The sequence below is a fragment of the Ursus maritimus genome, unplaced genomic scaffold, assembly GCF_017311325.1.
Source record: "Ursus maritimus isolate PB19 unplaced genomic scaffold, ASM1731132v1 scaffold_12, whole genome shotgun sequence".
Taxonomy (NCBI): Eukaryota; Metazoa; Chordata; class Mammalia; order Carnivora; family Ursidae; genus Ursus; species Ursus maritimus.
Window position 1 is genome coordinate 19488208 of NW_024423564.1, and position 20681 is coordinate 19508888.

Here is a 20681-nt window from a genome sequence, read left to right on the forward strand (position 1 = left end):
TTAATTTAATATGTTTTTTTCAGTCTCAAACTTATATACTTTCCTGTCTTCGGACATGTTTATTCAACTTTAATTTCAAATAATGTAGGTTTTAGTTAGTGACATGCTGGTAAAGTTCAACAACTGACTCTCTAAGTTGAATTCTGACATGAAGATTGGATGACATTTCAGTTTTATTAATAAGAAAGACAAAAGTGAAAGAGAAAAATGTATTTTAGAACTTGATATATTTGTCAATGACATTAGCAGTTCTTTGTTGAATCAGATCATAATTTTCAAATATTGGGAGTGTTTTTTGGTGCTCTTCATAATATAATGGATACAGACATGACACACTTTTTAAATTTAATTGTGTTAACAATATCTTTCTGTTACTTTAAGTTAAGATAAGATAATGAACAAAATAATAAATTAATCTCTGATTTATTGAATTTGCCAATTATGTGATATAAATACTTGCACCGTGGTCTGTTTGAAGCCATTAACCTTATGTCACTGAGTGTGTAGTTTGGGAGAGATAAATGGTATCACATTGTTGCAAGATTTCTTTTCCTTTGGTGCCCACGGTTCTTGGTCATGCCACTTGGAAGAATGAAAAGCCAGACCAGACAGAGTGGGGGGAAGCAAAGCAAAGTTTATTGAGCGATAGTAAAGTGATAGTATAAAGCTCCCTAAGACTGAGGGAACCCAAGAGGGTTGCCAACGGAGTTTCTAAGTCTAGGGGTTTTTAGGGACTTGTTGGTGGGCTGTTTTAATCTGATTAACTCTCTCTGTGTCTGTCACACAATCAGGTTTTTGTCATCTGCCTATCACATGGGAAAGGTTGGAGGGCTCCTTCCAGGGTGCTGTAAAATCCTCTTAAGGGTGGTTTCCTCTTAGGATGAGGGCCCCTTGTCCCTCCTGCCTGCCTTCCAACTATCCTTCATCAACATCACTGTGATTTGCATGGTATTTCCATGCAAATACAATAAATTTAAATAACCTCAAGATTACAGAAATAGTAAAAACAATTACCAAGTGATGAATTTTAGGTACTTATCTTTGTTTTCATGTAATTTTAATAGAATTCATTTAATTGTAAGTATGTGATTTAATTTTTAATACTGTCTGTGTTTAAAAACTAGCTCACATAATACCCATAAATCTAAACATCAGCTCTTACTAGCTACCTCCAGAACACCGCTGATTTTAGTTTTTGTAATTACTCTGTTTTTCTCTTGCACTCCTTTTCTGACTATTGCAAAGATATTCTCACTTTCGAATCTCATTGATATTTTTCATTTTTTGTTAGGGACATTTTTCACAAGTAACTTTGATTTTCAATTTCATATGGTTTCTTCAGATTAATTCTTTTTTTTGGTCATATATTCTTAATCTACTTTTCATAGATTCCATTTTATGTGGAAATGTAAAATATGGTAAATTTGGAATTTCATTTCAGGGAGACACTGTATTTTCCCTAGGAGCCATGGTTCAGCATTCTCTAATTCAGTGTTCACAGTGACTTTCTAGAACATAACTGTTGCAAATCATGAGAATCAAATATTGTACAATCGGTGATAAGTTATCAGAATGTGAATACATTTTAAAGGTAGAATCAAAATGTGTCGAAAAGCTGCAATTAAAATGTTTAAAAGAGAGAATAGTAAATGTTTTAGATCTAAGAGATTAGAAGGATAGAATTGCCCTAGATTGAGATGAGAAAACCTGGGGGGCAAGCAGGTTTCTAAGAAAATCATCAGTTAGCGTTGAGACATTTACATTAAAGACACACATAAAATACCCAAGTGTCAGTGTTGCATGGCCACGTAAATATATAAACCTGGAGTTCCTATCATAGGTGATACTTACAGATGGTGAGATTAAATAAACAGTCTAATGATGTGGGTTAGAGAAATCCAGGGATATAATCCTGAAGCCCTGGAATATTTAGAAGTTAGAGGAATGAGAAAAAAATCATAAAGGAACAGTTCAGCAGGCTACCCACTATCATCTAGTAAAGGCCTCTGTTTTTACAACTGCCTCTGCTCTTGCCACACAGTTTTTCTCCTCTTTTCCATCCACATCAGCATAAAACATGCCAGAGAATACTTCTTCAAAAGAGTGTTTTTTTTGTGGTGACATAACACCTTGTAATTACCTTCTCAAAGAGAATTTTTATGCTGCTGTTTTCATTTCCTTGGTCTTTCAAACTGTGCCTGGTAGGCTTTTGTTCCCACTAATCTAACAAAAGTTCTCAGGAGGGTCACCAGAAACCCCTAGGCTATTCTCAATACTTATCTTGCTGGTTTCTCAGCTGCATTGGAAACAATGTTCATTCCTTTTTGAAACACTTCCTTCACTAGGCTTCCTGGATAGTATTTATTCCCAGTATTCTAGATTCCAAAGTTTTCTGTCTTTTCTGCTTGCCTGCTTCTTCTGATCTCCACGTGCCACTGTGCCACCAGCCCACTCCTCAACTTCACTTCTCTGGATACTTGCATCGTACGTTCTCATCTCATGCCTCTGAATGTTAATATACACCGATGATTCCTCAAAGCATATCTACAATAATCATTTATTTCTGGATTTCTGAAGATATGCTCTTCACAAATTCGACCTGAATATCAAATTGACACCTCAAAGAAAATCAACCCTAAACTGATCTTTTCATTTCTCCCCCTAAATGCGCTCTTACTCTAGCGTTTTTCAACTCAGGACATTACACTGCGATTTATAGAATTACTCAGGGCCAAGTTCTTCAGAACGATGTGTGGCTCTTCTTTCATATTGCATGGCCAGTTCAGCAGCAAATGCTGTAGAGTCCGCTTTCAGGATAAATCCAGAAGCTTTTCAAATTTTCACTACCTCCCTTTTATCAGCCTAGTTTAAGCCACCAGCTCCTCTCATCCCGACTGTTGGAGTAGTCGAATAACGGGTTCCTTTGTTTCTAAACTTGCCCTTCTCCCAGCATCAATTTTTCACATAACAAAGAGACATTTTAAGAATATAAACCAGGTTGTGGGGCGCTGGGGTGATGAAGCCTCTGACTCTTGATTTCGGCTCAGGTCGTGATCTCAGGGTTGTGAGATTGAGCCCTACGTCAGGATCTGCACTCAGCGGGGAGTCTGCTTGAGATTCTTTACCTCTGCCTTCCCCCCACCCCGTGCTTGCACTCTCTCTTTCTCTCTCTAAAACAAATAAATAAATCTTAAATATTTATAGATAAAATATACATAATATATATAAGTATATATTTATATATGCCAGGTTGTGTTACTCCTTGCTTAAATGTTAAGGGTTCCCTGATTAAATGGCTTTTAAGAATATAAACCAAAATATTTAACCAAAGCTTACCAGGCCCTATGTGATCTTGCTTCTGCTACCATTTGGTTTTCCTTTGCTCACCATATTTCAGCCACTCTGGCCTTCTTACAAATACTGGAAAAAGCCAGTCATGAACCTGACTTAAATAATTGGCTTGTACATTTCCTCCATCGAAAGTGTTCTTTCTCCAAGTATTTCTGAGACTATCCTCTTTATTTTATTCAATATTCTGGTGAAATGTCACCTTTCAGAGAAACTTCCCCCAGCTTACCTATATATGTCTATATTGTCTGTCTCATCCAATTCAATGTAAGCTCTAAAAGAGCAGAGGTTTCTTTGTTTACCACTCTATCTTCAGTGTTTAGAACAGTGCTTGACATAAGTACATATTAATTAAGCTAATGCTTTTAAACCACTTGATTATCTTATTTTTCTACCCTTTATAGTTGGCTTTATAGTTTCATATTTCAACATTAAATTTTATTTGCATTTCGAACCTATTTGGTTTACATTTAATGTATATTTCTGATTTACCATTGTTTATGCCACTCTCTTGTTGAATATATCCCGATTTCTTATCAATAATAACCTCTACCTCATAATTTTCATTTATTCAGCAAACCTCATTACCTTTTACAGATTCTTTAATATATACAAGACTAGGGAGAGTGCATTTTAGGAGCCTATCTCATAAGGGCTTTGCTTAGCCCAAATCAATTTTTTACCACATTTTTTAAGAAAGTATGAAAGATGTAACACATTTTCAATTATCTCCAGATCTTGTCTTCTCTAGTATTAGCACCAGTCCAAATCATTAATATGAGAGAGGAAATAAAGGCACTTTATATGATGCTATGACCCTTTTTCATTTTGTTTGTTTTTATAACTCTTCCATCAGGAGAATTCTCAAAAATGAGAAGGTACTCAGTTCTGTTATTTCTAACTGAATGGCTTGGAAGAGTGAGTCAGTTTTTCTTGAACATGTTGGCTAATATATTCCGATGCTTTGCTGAATAGTTGGGCCAAATATACACAGTGAAAGAGCATATTAGTCATTGGATTGTTACTCTATCTTGGGAGGTTACAGTGGGAGTTTCTTAATTCCCTTGGTACATACTTAAATTATCTTCTGATTTAATACAGCATTGTTTACACACACAGATAATTTTGGTGTCTAATTTGGCATTAATTTGTATCTGTTAATTTGAAAACACCATTTAATGAAATCTTACTTTTTCGTCTGTAATTAAATTAGAAGACAGCTTTGCAAGCTACTTCTTTATGTCATTGTCTTGTATGAATCTCTTCCTATACTCCATCCAAACAATTCAATCAACCCAAGTGGAATAATATAGTTTGGTCTATTTTCATGAAGTTAACTAAATTAATAGCAGAGACCATTGATTCCCCTATATCACATATTTGAATGACAATCAAGCAATTTTTTTGAGAATCTAAAGTCCTTATCCACAAAAAAAAAAAAACAAAAAACAAGAAAACCAATTCTTGTGCAATTTATACTTTCCACTACTTGTCAGTTTTCACAATTGCTATTGACAATATTATTGATTACTAGAGGATCTTCAATCTGAAGAATTTGGCTTTCAGAAACTACTATTGAAAATGCAGTTATAAACTGAAAAACATACACACACACTTATTAATTAATTAATTAATTTACTCATTTATTTATTTAAAAATAGCCTTACGGCCATTTATACCTAGAAAGCTCTGTATGGAAGCAAAAGTTTCTTGATTTATTAGTTAATAAATACATCTTATAATTTTTATTATCTAATTTTCATAAGCACTTTTCTATTTTGTGACCTTTCTCCCAGCTGTAGTCTAGTACAGTGGAAAGCATTCATGACTCTTCTAAAAACCCCAGCAGAGGGATGCCTGGGTTGCTCAGTTGGTTAAGCGTCTGACTCTTGAATTCGGCTCAGGTCATGATCTCAGGATCATGGGATCGATCCCCACCTGGGACTCCATGCTCAGCAGGGTTCTGCTTGAGATTCTCTCTCTCTGTCTCCCACTGACCTTCCCCCCCACCTCCTGCCATGTGCTCTCTCTCTCTCAAATAAATAAAATCTTTAAAAATAAATAAATAAATACCCCAACAGATCCAAGAGAGGAAACTACCTACACCTTCACAAAGAATTATAATTATTGCTGCCATTATTAAATATGACAAAATCACCAATTATTGGGCTCTTAAAAGTATCTGAGTTATATAATTTAATTTAGTTTGCTAAATTAAGTATATAATCTATAGTAGCTAGTTCTATGTATATTTCATTTTTAATTTTTTCCTGGGAAAGTCATTTCTGGGTGTTTCCCAGTCTCAGAATACTTCCTTCTCAAAACCAGTTCAATTACCACAACAAAGCCATTCCATGGTGATTGCGAATTAGAATATTAATCTTATACTAATATCATTGTGAACCCATAGATATATACATGTTTAATAGGTTTCAGTCTACTGAAATTATTGGTATTTATTGCAGTTCAATGTGTCCCTTTTTGGTCCAGTAGGAATCTTAATATTGTACTCTAAGAGTTTCCTCAAAAAATGTCCCTGACAAAAATATGTCCTGAGTTCTGCCTTGCTGATGGCTATTCGCTAAAAGTTTGTTTTCCTGAATAAAAAAATATTTGATCATGCTTTTCTTTGGTATCATGAAAATATTATTACATTTTTTTTTCTGTCATGAAGCATTGCTGTCAAAAAGTCTACTGATAATCTTATTTCCTTATAAGTTTTGTGCTTTTTTATTTCTAGGGGCCCTAAAGATTTTTTTTTCTCGAGGGTCAAGGAATTTTATTAGAATGTATTCTGATATTGGTTGTTGAGGGTCAATATTATCAAAACTTCAGTGTGCTCTCTTAATGTAAGTTTTTGTTTTTTAGACATGTATCTTTGAATTGTAGTTTTTACTATCTGTTTTGTTCTCTTGCTTTGATTTTCTTTTTCAGTGTTATCTGTCATCAGTGATCTCTCTTATTATCTGTGAGTCTACTTTGCCTATCTTGAATACATGCACTTTCCCCTTTTTATTTTTTTTAAAGATTTTAAGTACACTCAAACTGGGGCTCAAACTCACAACCCTGAGGTCAAGAGTCATGCACTCCACCAGCTGAGCCCACCAGGTGCTCCAAGCCACTTTCTTTCTAATCCATCTTTTTCTTCATTTCTTTTTGCTTTTCACATTTTTCCTTGTATTTTCCTTGTACCGTCTGCTTCTTTTTATTTTATTAAGTACAGCATTTATTTGCTTTAGTGTTTCTTCTATTTTAATCATTCTCAAATGTTTTTGTTTCTATTTCTACTTTTTTTCCTCAGTTCTGTCACTTTATTTCTGAGTTTATCTAATTCTGATTGATACTGTATTTTTATGTCTTATGTCATTTTGATAGTGTCTTTTAGCTTATTTTGAAATAGTTGCAGTTTTGATCTAACACTTTTGATGTTTTTGTGGCACATTTTTATGGGTACAGTTTTTGGCAAAATTTCACTGAAGGGATTTTATTCTGTTCTTTTATTGTTTTTTCTTGTTCTTATAATAACTTTATATGGGACTCGATCTTGATTTTTTTTTTTTTTTGCTTATTTATTATGTGAAGTTGGTTTCACTGATTTTTTAGGATAGCTTTTTAAACTTCACAAAACTCTTTCTTTTGTGTTTTGTGTAGTGCTCAAAAATATAACTGCTCGAGATTTTTCTGGCAGTGTTCACCTCCACCACTTTGGTCTAGATGTTCTCTTTCCTTGCCTCTGTGGTCTCTGCCAGTTAATTTTAATTTCATTCCTGGCAGATTCTGTTCATTGTTATGGGTTGTTGTCAGTGTGTGTCTCTATCTTAGAAGGAATTCTGGTGGGTCAAAATTGTGAGAATATGGGGCTAGACTCCTCATCCCTCCTTACGATAGGCCTCTTTCCTTGTCCATATTAGGGAACGTGGAGGGAAATGCTTCCTGATCTCGCGTTCTTTTCTCAAATTGGCCTCCTATGCTTTCCAGTGAATACCCGTTGGCTATTTTGAAGATTTCCTTTTCTCAGCCCAACACATGCCAGCATGTTGCTTCTTTCATTCTCTCATATAGAAAATGACATCATGTAGTCTTATAGCTGTTGGAAGTCTGTCCTTACCTTCTTATATTTGGGGTTTTATGGGGCTAACCTGTTACTTAGTTTTGTTGTAAATGGGTTCCATGGGCTTCTTGGGTTTTGCTTCCTAGTGGTTCTGTTCATTTTTATGTGGGGTTTTAGAGAGACTGGTAAACAATGCTGTCCCCACAGCCATCCTTCCAGAACCCTTTCATTTAATTTTTAAATGTCTGTTTAATTTAGGTATTTTTACCCTCTTTATTTGGAATGGAAAACTTCATGCATCCAATATCTAATAATCATGAAATTGTGTCATTATGAAACTATTGTTCTTTAAAACATAATATTGACTTTCCTCTTCTAATACGCAAACTTATCTCTGGAAAACTAATTTTGGAAGTAATGATAGGAGCAGAGTGCCTAGATTACTATGAATCTTATATCCTTGCACAGGACATCAGGAGAGTAACCTTTTTTTTTTCTTTCAAAATTGGGTATCCCAGTATATGGTGTTTCCTTCCAAACCTCAAGGATGATGTAAGATCAGGAAATTTATTATAGCTACACTAATACCCATTTTACTGTTTACTACTGAATTTAACCAAATTTGGGGAAGAATACACATACCAGAAGTACCCAAAACCTCAAGTTAATTACTTTATACATATCATATACCTTCTGGTAACCTCTGGTAGCATTAACCTATTTTAAGTATTTCCATAGATAAATGGATCTATTTTTTTTTTAAAGATTTTATTTATTTATGTGACAGAGAGAGAGCCAGCGAGAGAGGGAACACAAGAAGGGGGAGTGGGAGAGGAAGAAGCAGGCTCCCAGCGGAGAAGCCCGATGTGGGACTCGATCCCAGGACCCTGGGATCATGCCCTGAGCCAAAGGCAGACGCTTAACAACTGAATCACCCAGGCGTCCCACAAATGGACCTAATTAAACAATATTAATTGTTATATTTTGTTTACATGTAGAATTTTTCATTTCAATGTCATTATTTCTATGACAAAGCATTATTGCTGGGTCAATAGCAATGCAACATTAAGCATATGATTTTGACATCCTGTGCTATTGTCTGCCATCACTCTTTAGGTTTATATAATTCAAACAAGTTCAGTTATGCTTACATTTAGTGTTTTGTTTCTTTCCATCTGAAGTGCCTTTTTCTTAGTCCCTCATAGTTCCTCCTAGATTTAGTAATTGTGCTTTTCTATTTCTATTAGATTTTAGCCATTTGTTATTTCTTTAAACATATATTCTCTCTTTGATCAATACAGAGCACTCAATATATACCATACCCAAATCACAATAACATTAGAGATTGGAGTAGTAGGTCTTGTGTTAGTGCGGATTTGTTTCAATGTTCCTCAGATTAGCAGAAAAATTCTTTGAAAGAAGAAGGTTAGATCCTTCAGAAAAAGGCCAAAGACTTTTTAAACAATTTCCTAGTCTTCAAGCAATTTTGAGTCTCGGAAGCTTTACCAAAATTCCATCGATTGCAGAATAATGTGTTACAAATGAGGAAAAAGATTTCCCTCCTTCCCAAAGGGAAGATAATAGCAACCTTTAGGAATTGGTCACAGGGGATTTTACCTTGTGAGAAGAAAACATCACACTGTGGCCTCACAGAAAACATGTATACCACAAATATTAAGATATCCCATGCAAGAGTCCTAGAAATAAGCTATGGTGTTTTCTGTATGCTTAGTTCACATTCATCCATTTTCTATATTCCATTCAAAGATATGTGAGTCAATGCAGATTTCTAAGGCTTTAAAAATATGTATAAATTGCATGAATGCACACAAATACAATTCCTACATTTGTTGTGAATTTCATAAAATATAAAAGTCTATGTCTTCAGAGTCCAAAAATGTGTTTTTTTTTCTTAAAGAGAAAATAACTTTCATCCCATTGAAGTCAATAAGTACATTTAATCCATGCATAAGCTCTAAATGTCTTTAGAGCTATAGTCTGTTCATTCCTTTAAGAATTTGATGAAGTTTTAATCAGTTTAACATCTCTGAAAACCTGGATGTCAGTTGTGTCTCTGTGGGGAATTACTTAAGGATTGTTTAAAATTGTCTTAAGAGTCTCATCACACAGCTGGTTTCCTCATCCCTGCTATTTATAGCCACATGCTTTAAAAAAAATTAACTATGGAACCCCTGCAGGACTTCTCATTTCTAAGCAAGTCTCCAAGGAGAAATAAAATGTTACATATTAGATACAAAATCCATTATGAGGCATACTAGCTGAATATTGTAGAAGAACAACACACTTTTGCATCTTCTGTGGAACCAGTTCAGGCAAGACAATGCCCTAAAATAAGCACAAGCAGAATTTGACTGGGAAAAATCTTTTTCCAAATGTGTATTTCAGTTATCTATTGCTGGGTAATGAAGCACTCAAAAATTCAGTAGCTTAACACAGGGATGATTTATTATTTCTCACAATGCTGTGGTTGATCAGTCAGCTGGGCAGTTCTCCTCCATATGTCCTACCTGAGGTCAGTTGTGCAGAGGCACTCAGACGGGAGCTCAGTGAGGGCTGGGGCATCCAAGATGACCCCTCCTCCTCCAAGATCTCTCTCCAGATATCCTCCCACATTTAGTAATTGCATCTGAACTTCTTTATAGCATGGCAAATGAATTCCAAGGACAGTTTTTCAAGAGGGTAAGCGTCCATGTGTGTTTACATTAAATGTTGCTTTCATCACACTTGTTAATCTCTCATTAGCCAAACAAGTCTCTTGACCAAGCCCAGGATCAGTGTGGAAGGGGTTTACACAAAGGAGTGAATGCCAGGGGTTATTGTTCCTTGTGGACCATAATATAAGTCTACACTGTGTACGTACGTGTGTGTTTAAAAAAAAATTACCAAAATATATTAGGATAATTAATTAGACACAATATATATACACTTACCATTTAATTTTATGAAACTTACATCAACTAAAAATTATATTACTGTTTTTCTCTTAGTTTGATAGCTAACGTTTCAATTTTTCTTTACATTAAAAGTCCTTTAAGACAGGAATTAAAATTTTTAAAAAGTCCTTTAAATTTGTTTCTTCTGAATTCTAAGTTGGAATATCTACCTTCTCTCTGTCTCTCTTTCATAATTATTTAAATGAATTTTTGTGATGATTAATATATTAAAGCTGTGGCTGATAATTGCTCATACTGTGTACTGCAAAGAGTGCTGCATGTAAAGGGGCATAATTCTCATGATACAGACTTGTATTGTTTAAATATTCTTACATTGCAATATAAAATTATGCCCAGGCATGAACAGTTTAAAAATTCAAAGCAAGTTTTCAGCAGATGGGAATGAACTCTCTTGTGTCAATGAAATCAATATATTGAAATAATTTAATGAAACTGGAGTGTTGTTATTGTTAGTTTAGGATCATTGAAAGAGTGAGCTTAATAATCCAAATTCCAGTATTGATTAAGCACCATAGAAAATAAAATACACAAGGAGCTACTTTCCTAACCATACAGATCACTGACTGCGTTAGTTACTAAATTATTTTGCTATATCACACTTATAATTTATTTTGTTTTGATGTTTATTTACCAAAATAATATGGTTTACTTCCTATTTCAATGTATCAAAAGTTTCATTATGACACAAAACACAGTGGCTAATAGACATTTATCATGAACAACTTTAAAAACAGAAATTTAGATTTCCATGTTATTATCTGCCAATTATACCATGATTGTTTAATTTTTTATGGATTTTGTGATTAAATGTATTCATTCTTTACATTTAAAGGTTATTACATATTAGTTAAAATGTTATAAATTCTAATATAGTATTTTATAGAGTTCTCCCAAGTATTAGGAAAACTTTGTTTAAAAAAGATTATCAACAGGGGGGTGTCTGAGTGGCTCAGCCAGTTAAGCATTTGCCTTTGGCTTAGATCACGATCCTAGCATTCTGGGATGGAGTCCTGCATAGGGCTCCCTGGTCCCTGCTTCTCCCTCTCCTCTGTCGCTTCCCCTCGTCCCTCATGCATTCTCTCTCTTGCTCTCTCTCTCTCTTGCTCGCTCTGTACTCTCACACTCAAATAAATAGTCTTCTTAAAAAAAGATTATGAATTTTAGAAACTAGAAAATAGGAAAATAGGGAAAAATAAGAGAAAAATATTTAGTCATTGCCTATTCTTTTAGAAGATGAAAGTCACCAGAAAAATCACAAATAAAGAAAAATATTTTGGTTCTATTTGTTTCAGTGGAAGGATGCACTTGGGGAGAAGAATATGAACTTCACTTCTACTTTCAGTTCAGCCTAAATTTGTTTAAGAACCACACATAGGAAAGAAACCTGGAGGAATTAGTTTAATCAAGTGAATTTTATGATAATTTAGATACTTTGCCTTATAATTTGAATATTGAGCACTATGTACCCTTGTTGGAAATTTTCCAGTCTTTAAGCATTTTCACTTTCCAAAGAAAAGGAGGAGGCTGTCTAAAACTTATTTAGTTCACCAATTATTTGAAATGGCGAAAAAAGGGAGATGCTAACTATTTATTCTAACTTCCGTAATTTGGTGTTATTTCTATGTCATTTATTTACTGGGGATAGAAAGTATAAATGAAGAAATATCAGAGGTTACAAAGTTTGGCAGCATTTATCACACATTCTTAGTAAGCACAAAGAAAGTAAATGCTTAGCATATCAACAATAACATTTTAATCTAAAATTAAAACACAAATTTAAATTATGTATGACTAATAGTACTGCAGAACAGAGTGCATACGAAATTGAGAAAATAGTTATTATACTAATGTTGAATGTACAATATCCGTTATTCTACTTTTTGTGAGTTAGGTATAAGCGATATTGTATTAAATACAGAAACTAGGCCTATAGAAAATGAGATATTCATTAAGTAACATTGAAACAATCATAAAATTTTATTTTATGATGCGAGTAAGATGTAAAACTTTTTTATAACAAATTATTATTAAAAATGAATTCTTAAATGTCCCAGTTAAAATTTAAATTTTTTATTATTTTATGTTTAATAGATTTTATAATCTATATGTAATAACTTTATGCTCATTTTAATTATTGTTATAGAGAAATTAAGGAATTTCTACCTTAAATATTATTGCTTGAGGAAGGGTATTTTCTTTTCTTAATAAAAATTTTACTTCTTTTTTTATTATTTTTTATTTATAGTATTTTTGAGTATCATTGACAATATTACATTATTTTCAGGTGTACAATATAGGGATTCAACTTCTCTGTATGTTATGCTGTGCTCACAGTGTAGCTACTATCTGTCACCGTGTGACACTGCCGAATACCACTGACTGTATTCCCTTTATTGTACTTTTGATTTCCGTGACTGGAAGCCAGTATCTCCCACTCTTTTTCACTCATTTTGTCCATTCCTCCACTTCCCTTCCCTCTGGCAGCCATCAATTTGTTCTCTATAATTTAAGAGTCTCTTCCTTGGCTTCAGTCTCTCTCTCTTTTTTCCCCCTTTGCTCATTTGCTCTGTTTCTTAAATTTCACATACAAGTGAAATCATATGGTATTTGTCTTTCTCTGACTGACTTACTTCACTTAGTATTATACTTTCTAGTTCCATCCATGTCATTGCAAATGGCAAGATTTCATTCTGATACACACACACACACACACACACACACACACACACCACATACTCTTCATGTATCAATCGATGGATACTTGCTCTGCTTCCATATCTTGCCTATTGTAAATAATGCTGCTATAAACATAGGGGTGCATGTATCCTCTTGAATTAGTGTTCTTGTATTCTTTGGGTAAATACTCACTAGTGTGACTGATCGTAGAGTAGTTCTTTTTAACCATTCTTTTCTTTCCAAATATTTATTTAATTCTAGTTAGTTAACATATAGTGTAATAACTGGTTTTTGAAGTAGAATTTAGTGATTCATCACTTACATGTAACACTCAGGGCTCATCATAACAAATGCTCTCCTTAATACTCATCACCCATTTAGCCCATCCCACACCCACATCCCTCCAACAAACTGAGGAGTTTGTTTTCTATTGTTAAGAGTCTCTTATGGTTTGCTTCTCTCTCTCTTCCCTCCCTTTCCCATATGTTTATCTGTTTTTTTTCCTCAAATTCCACATATGAGTGAACTCATATGGTATTTGTCTTTCTCTGACTGATTTATTTCCCTTAGTATAATGCACTCTAGTTTCATCCACATCATATACATCCTGGAATATTACTCAGTCATCAAAAAGAAAGAAATCTTGCTACACACACCTTCTTTATCCATTCATTAGTCAATGGACACTTGGGCTCTTTCCATAGTTTGGCTATTGTTGATAATGCCCCTATAAACATCGGGGTGCATGTATCCCTTCAAATAAATATTTTTGTATCCTTTGGGTAAATACCTAGTAGTGAAACTTCCTAGGGTAGCTCTACTTTTAATTTTTTGAGGAACCTCCATACTTTTTCCCACAGTGTTGCATTCCCACCAACAGTGTAAGAGAGTTCCTCTTTCTCTGCATCTTCTCCAATATCTGTTGTTTCCTGTGTTGTTCCTGTCATTCTGACAGGTATGAGGTGGTATCTTATCATGGTTTTGATTTTTATTTCCCTGATGATGAGGGATGTTGAGCATCTTTTCATGTGTCTGTTAGCCATCTGGACGTCTTCTTTGGAAAGATGTCTGCTCATGTTATCTGCCCATTTTTTAACTGGATTATTTGTTTTTGGGGTGTTGAGTTTGATAAGTTCTTTATAGATTTTGGATACTAATCTTTTATCAGATATGTCATTTGCAAATATCTTCTCACATTCTGTTGGTTGCCTTTTAGTTTTATTGATTGTTTCCTTCATTGTGCAGAAGTTTTTACTGTGATATGGTCCCAATAGTTTATTTTTACTTTTGTTTCCCTTGCCTCAGGAGACATAGCCAGAAAAAAGTTTCTATGTCAACAAGTTTACTGCCTATGTTCTTCTCTAGGATTTTATAGTTTCAGGTCTCACATTTAGGTCTTTAATCCATTTTGAATTTATTTTTGTGTTTGGTATAATAAAGTGGTCCACTTTCATTCTTTTACATGTTGTTGTCCAGTTTTCCCAACACCATTTGTTGAAGAGATTGTCTTTTCCCCTTGGATGTTCTTTCTTGCTTTGTTGAAGATTAATTGACTGTATAGTTGTGAATTTATTTCTGGGCTTCTAGTCTGTTCCATTGATCTATGTGTCTGTTTTTGTGCCTGTACCATATTCTTTTGATTACTACCAGCTTTGTCATGTAACTTGAAGTCCAGAATTGTGATGCCTCCAGCTTTGCTTTTCTTTTTCAAGATTGCTTTGTCTATTCAAGGTCTTTTGTGGTTCCATACAAATTTTAGAACTGTTTGTTATAATTCTGTGAAAAATGCTATTGGTATTTTGATAGGGATTACATTAAACGTGTGGATTGCTTTGGGTAGTATAGAATTTTTAAATAATATTTGTTCTTCCAATCCATGAGTGTGGAATGTTTTTCCATTTATTTGTGTCTTTTTCAATTTCTTTCATCAGTGTTTTATAATTTTCAGAGTACAGGTCTTTCACCTCTTTAGTTAGGTTTATTCTTAAATATCTTATTGTTTTTGGTGCAAAGGTAAATGGGATGTTGTGTTTTTTTAGATTCCACAATATGGACAGGATATGGAGAAAAAAGATCCCTCTTGCACTGTTGGTGGGAACATACATAGTCACTGTGGAGAACAGTATGGAGATTGCTCAAAAAATTAAAAATAGAAACATCATATGATCCAATAATTCCACTTCTGGATATTTACCCAAAACAAAGTAAAACCACTAATTCTAAAAGATATATGCATCCCTATGTTTATTGTAGCATTATTTACAATGGCCAAGATATGAAAGCAACCTAAATGTCCATCGATAGATGAATGGATAAGGAAAATGTGGTATATATATAAAATATTGGTATATATTATATAATTGATATATATATAATATATTGATATATATTATATAATTGATATATATATAATATATTGATATATGCATAATATATGTTATATATAATGTAATATTACATGGCCATAAAAAAAGATGAGATTGTGCCACTTGTGATGACATGAGTGGAGCTAGAGATTATTATGCTAAATAAAATAAGTCAGACTGAGAAAGACAAATACCAAATGCTTTCACTCATATACAGGGCATCCTTTTCTAATCTACACAAAGGTGTTATGTGAGCTTGTAGCAGAGATGGAAATAACATACACAGATGTAATCTAAGTGTCCCAGACCTCAGCTGGTGCAAGGGAATCTCCACTAGCTGTACCCTCACTATTGACCCTGGAATCAACCGCTTTTCAAGTGCTCAAATATTTTTTTTTTGCAATTTCCTGGGATATTATATTTATATAATAGGAAATAAAGAAAAAGCTTTAAAAATAAGCACTTCCATGTGTACACACACCAATACACAATCACACATTTCTGATATGGCAAACTTGGGTGAGATGAGTTAAGAAGGATCAAGAACTTTGACTAGAAGGTGATTGAGCCCTAGAGTTTGTTGTTGTGCTTTGAAAACTACCAAATAGTGGAAACAAAAGATCCAGGAAGAATCAATTCTCCCTAAATACTCGTCTGAGAGAGTCACTTTGTAAGGAAAACTATGTCATCCCATTGTCCACCCTGACACTCCTCCTTTTCCCCAGACATTTATTTAGAGTTCAAATCTGTCTTATTATAAAATTACATTAGCAAACCCCAGGAGGGAAAACAAGCAGCAAAAATGAATGATAGAAGTAGCAATTTATATCTTAAAAATCTGGTGAATATATATGGAGAAAATATGACCTTAATAGATAAATGAAAGAAGAATAAAAGTTTAAAGTTCTAAATATAGATTCAAGATATCAGAGACTCTCAACTCAATTTACCAGGTTGAGTAGCTGGGAGAAGTTGTAGTTGCTTGCTTAGTTGGCTGATTGATATCTGCACTTAATTAGGGCCCATTTAAATGGAGGTAAGATATCAGAAATAATTTGTTGTAATACATGGGAAGAAATCTAAGGTAGGGAGATAGGAATATGGACTGATATTATCAGTTGTAATTCAAATAATTCTTGCTCCTATTTTCCCTGGAAGGACACAGGAGATACTTCTATTATCAAGGGATTGAAAAATAAATCACTGAAGTGAGCACTTGTGTTTTGAAAAAGCCTTGCACTGGATGTTCTTGGTAGTCTGAGAATGCTAGTAGGGTGTTTCAAATGAAATGAACTCAAGGTTCCAAAATACATATCTGAATGTTGTGATAGGGGCAAAGGGGCAGAACTATTCTAAAGTCAAGTTTGATATTATTACCTTGGGTAGGAGATACAACAATCAAAATGGGCTTATCAGCAGGAAGATTGGTTGCAGCTAAATATTCATAAAATGCCAGAGAAGCAGCACACTAAAGTTAAAAAAATTTCTAGGCAAAGAGAAGTCTGATGTGAGTCCCAAGTATAGGGCCAATGCCAGTCAATCAATCTGACCAGAGTCAGTTCATACATAAAAATCCTTCAAGGAAATAGATTTTTTTTCTTGAAGAAAAGTCCTACAAACATTGTTAAGTGCACAGTGTAAATTTCCCTTCTATCCTTTCCTGAGTGTTTCTTCTTGGTATCATTCACCAAGATCACTGTGCAATAGAAAAGGAAAGGTTCAGACAATATAGAGGTTAACATGCACTCGCTCTATGTTTATATTGTTTCCTGAGGAAATATGACATCACCTCCACTGATCAAAATAAGAAATAGAGTAGCCAAGAATTAAATGGAGATGTTTATTGTATTCAAATTTGCTTCATGGTAGGTCAGTGGGAAGAAAACTTTCTTCACTTCCAGAGTGTAATGGCAGAATAATTATATCAGTAACTTGTCCCCTAAGGAAGGAGTATATTTTTGCAACAACGTCTAAGTAGAAGGTCATAGAATTATCTTTCCCTTTCAAAGAAAGAAACAAAAAACAATACCACATCTCTGAAAGAATTATGAAGTTAACTACCATCTTCAAAGACTTGAGAGAATCAAGGTTGGTGATTCTTATCAAATCTCCATTAACTTGCCAGTTTTGCAATTATTAAAGACAGATTGATGTAGCACCATGACAATGAATTATTGAAACCTTAATCAGGTAGTGACTCCAATTACAGCTGCTCTTCTGGGTTTGGTCGTTTTTAGAAAAGCAAATCAGCTTAATCAATCGCTGGCATGAGGAATATAACTACTTAACTACTAAAGGCTATTTTTCTGTAAGTCAATAAACAAGGAAGGTGAGTACTTTGTCCACCAAGCAAAGACACTGTACTTTTTAACCTTCTCATCATAGAGTTGAGTCAGCTTGCTGGTCCTGTGCCAAAATTGAGTCCATAGGGACTTTGATTTTTTCACCACCTCAGAGTTCATCATGCTAGTCCACAAGAAGAATGACATAGTAATGATATCGTACCTCATATCTATTGGTCAGGTAAAAAGCATGTCAAAGAGTAGGAGGAGAAGCTCGTGCAAACATGCAGCTACAGCAAAACACTCCTCAACTTTAGAGGGGATATAATTTTATGTCATGGGCCAATTAGATAATATCAAATTATGTTGAATAAATGTGTATTAATTTGATTTTAATAGCTATGTTTTATCCTAAAAAATGGCATTGTTTTAATTTCCCCAGTTAGCCAATGTACAATGTCAAATTACAAATGAAATTACATTTTTTAATGTAAAAGTAGACAATCATGTTTTATTTTTTGTGGAAGTACACTGAATGTATTTTCTATCACTTAAGAGGAGTTCTTTATGTCTTCAGAACACTAACCTTTTGTTGCTTATTTTATTGGGATATCTTGTCAAATTTGATACTTTCATGAGTATTCTTAATGTATCTTTTGATAAGCAAAAATAAATTATTACTTTTAATGTTGTGGAAAATATCAGTGATTTCTCTTTTAATTCAGGTTTTTGCATCTTGTTTAGGAAATTCTTCCATATTCTAATTTAACAAAGATATTCTCAAATATTTCCTTTGAACATTTTAAGTTTTGCTTTATTGATTAAACCTTAATCAGCCTGGACTTGATTTAGAATAGGAGGTGAATCCAGAATTTAATATTATTTTTTATTTTCATATATTGCCGCTCTATTTACTAATAGCTGGTTAAGTATTAACAACTAGGTAACAGGGCAGAGTCTAAGATGGCAACAACTATCCTGTGTCAGTACTCCTTGAGGAATGTCTTCTTGGGTGTTGTATTCTTCTATGTAAGTTTTAGTATCTTCCTACCAATTTCTAAGAAAAATTCTTCATTTTTTGAAAAACTTTTATTGAAGTATAATATAATAAAGGTGCAAATAAATCTGTTGATCGATGAATTTTCACAATGTAAACACACTCATTGTACCCACACCAAGATATAAAATAACACATTATCATTACCCCAGGAGACCCCACATTATCACTGTTAAAGGTAACCGTCACCCTGAATTTTAATAGTATAGATTAGTTTTGCATATTTTTGTATTCCCTATAGGATAGAATCATTCAGCATATGTACTTCTGTGCCTGGTTTCTTTTGCTCAATATTGTTTTGGTGTTATATTTTTATCTTTCACATTGCTATAAAATATCCTATTACATGAATATACTACAATTTTAAGAATTCTTTTACTGCTGATGGACACTGGGAGTGATTTCATATTTGGCCTATATAAATAAAACTTGTGAATACTACTGCACATTTATTTTGGTGAACATATGTATGAAATTCTGTGAATAAGCAAGGAAGAGTGAAGTATGCTCAACTTTTTAAAAAAGTGGTTATAACAGGGGTGCCTGGGTGGCTCAGTTGGTGAGCATCCGACTCTTGGTTTCAGCTCAGGTCATGATCTCATGGAACATGGGATTGAACCTTAAGCTGGGCTCCATGCTCGGTGTGGAGTCTGCTTGAAGATTCTCTCCTACTGCCCCTCCCTACACTCTTTCTTTAAAATAAATAAACAGGGGCGCCTGGGTAGCGCAGTCGTTAAGCATCTGCCGTCAGCTCAGGGCGTGATCCCGGCATTATGGGATCGAGCCCCACATTGGGCTTCTCCTCTGGGAACCTGCTTTTTCCTCTCCCACTCCCCTGCTGTGTTCCCTCTCTCGCTGGCTGTCTCTCTGTCACATAAATAAATAAAATCTTTAAAAAATAATAAATAAATCTTAAAAGAAAAGAAAAGAAGAGACTGAGGGCACCTGAGTGGCTCAATCGGTTAAGCGTCTGCCTTGAGCTCAGGTCATGATCCCGGGGTCCTGGGATCGAGTCCCACATCGGGCTCCCTGCTCTGCCTCTCTCTCTCTTTGTCTCTCATGAATAAATAAATAAAATCTTTTTTTTAAAAAGACTGAAATTGTTTTTAAAAAAAGAAGAAAGTGGTTATAACCATTTACCCCCCACTAATGGTGCTGAAAGAACCAGCTTCTCTGCATCATCATCCACACCTGGTATTGTCTACTGTCTCCATTTTAGCCGTTCTGATGGTTATCTTATGTGGTTTTAATCTGCATTTTTTTTTTTTTTGGTAATTAATAAGGAAGAACACTTTCTCAGATATATAATGGACATTTTAGTTTCCTTTCTGGTGAAGTGCCTATTAAAACTTTATATTTTTATTTGGTTGTCTGTCTTTCTTGCTGATATGTGAGGTATTTATGTCTTCTGGATAATCTTCCCTTATTAGATAGATGCATCAAAGTAAACTATTCTCACATTAAAGACCAGAATGCCTGAACTTACTTGAGCACCTCTCCCTTACAGGCCAAATCTATTTTTGACATGCTATCAAAAATGCCCCCTATTAATGTTTAGGGTTTATACAATGATAATATTTTTGCTCAAGGTCATGGATCAAAAAAGCTTTGTATTGATCAACGTAAGCTTGTGAGGAGAATCCTTGAATCTGTCAACTTTTTAAATATTTTGACAGCTCTCTAAAAGTATATTAACAGAAAATATTTGAGAGATAAATTCCTGCTTTGAATGTTTCATACTTGGGGAATTATCAGCCATATGCAAGTGTGCTTTTAACATAGAGAGACCAGGGAGAAAAGAATAATTTAATAGTCCTGAACCTGGGCGATTGAATGGACCTGGCAAAAACAAATAAAAATTAGTGATCTTCAAGAAATGTTCATATACGAGCAAGTCAGGAAACCCAAATGAGGCCACAATGTGAT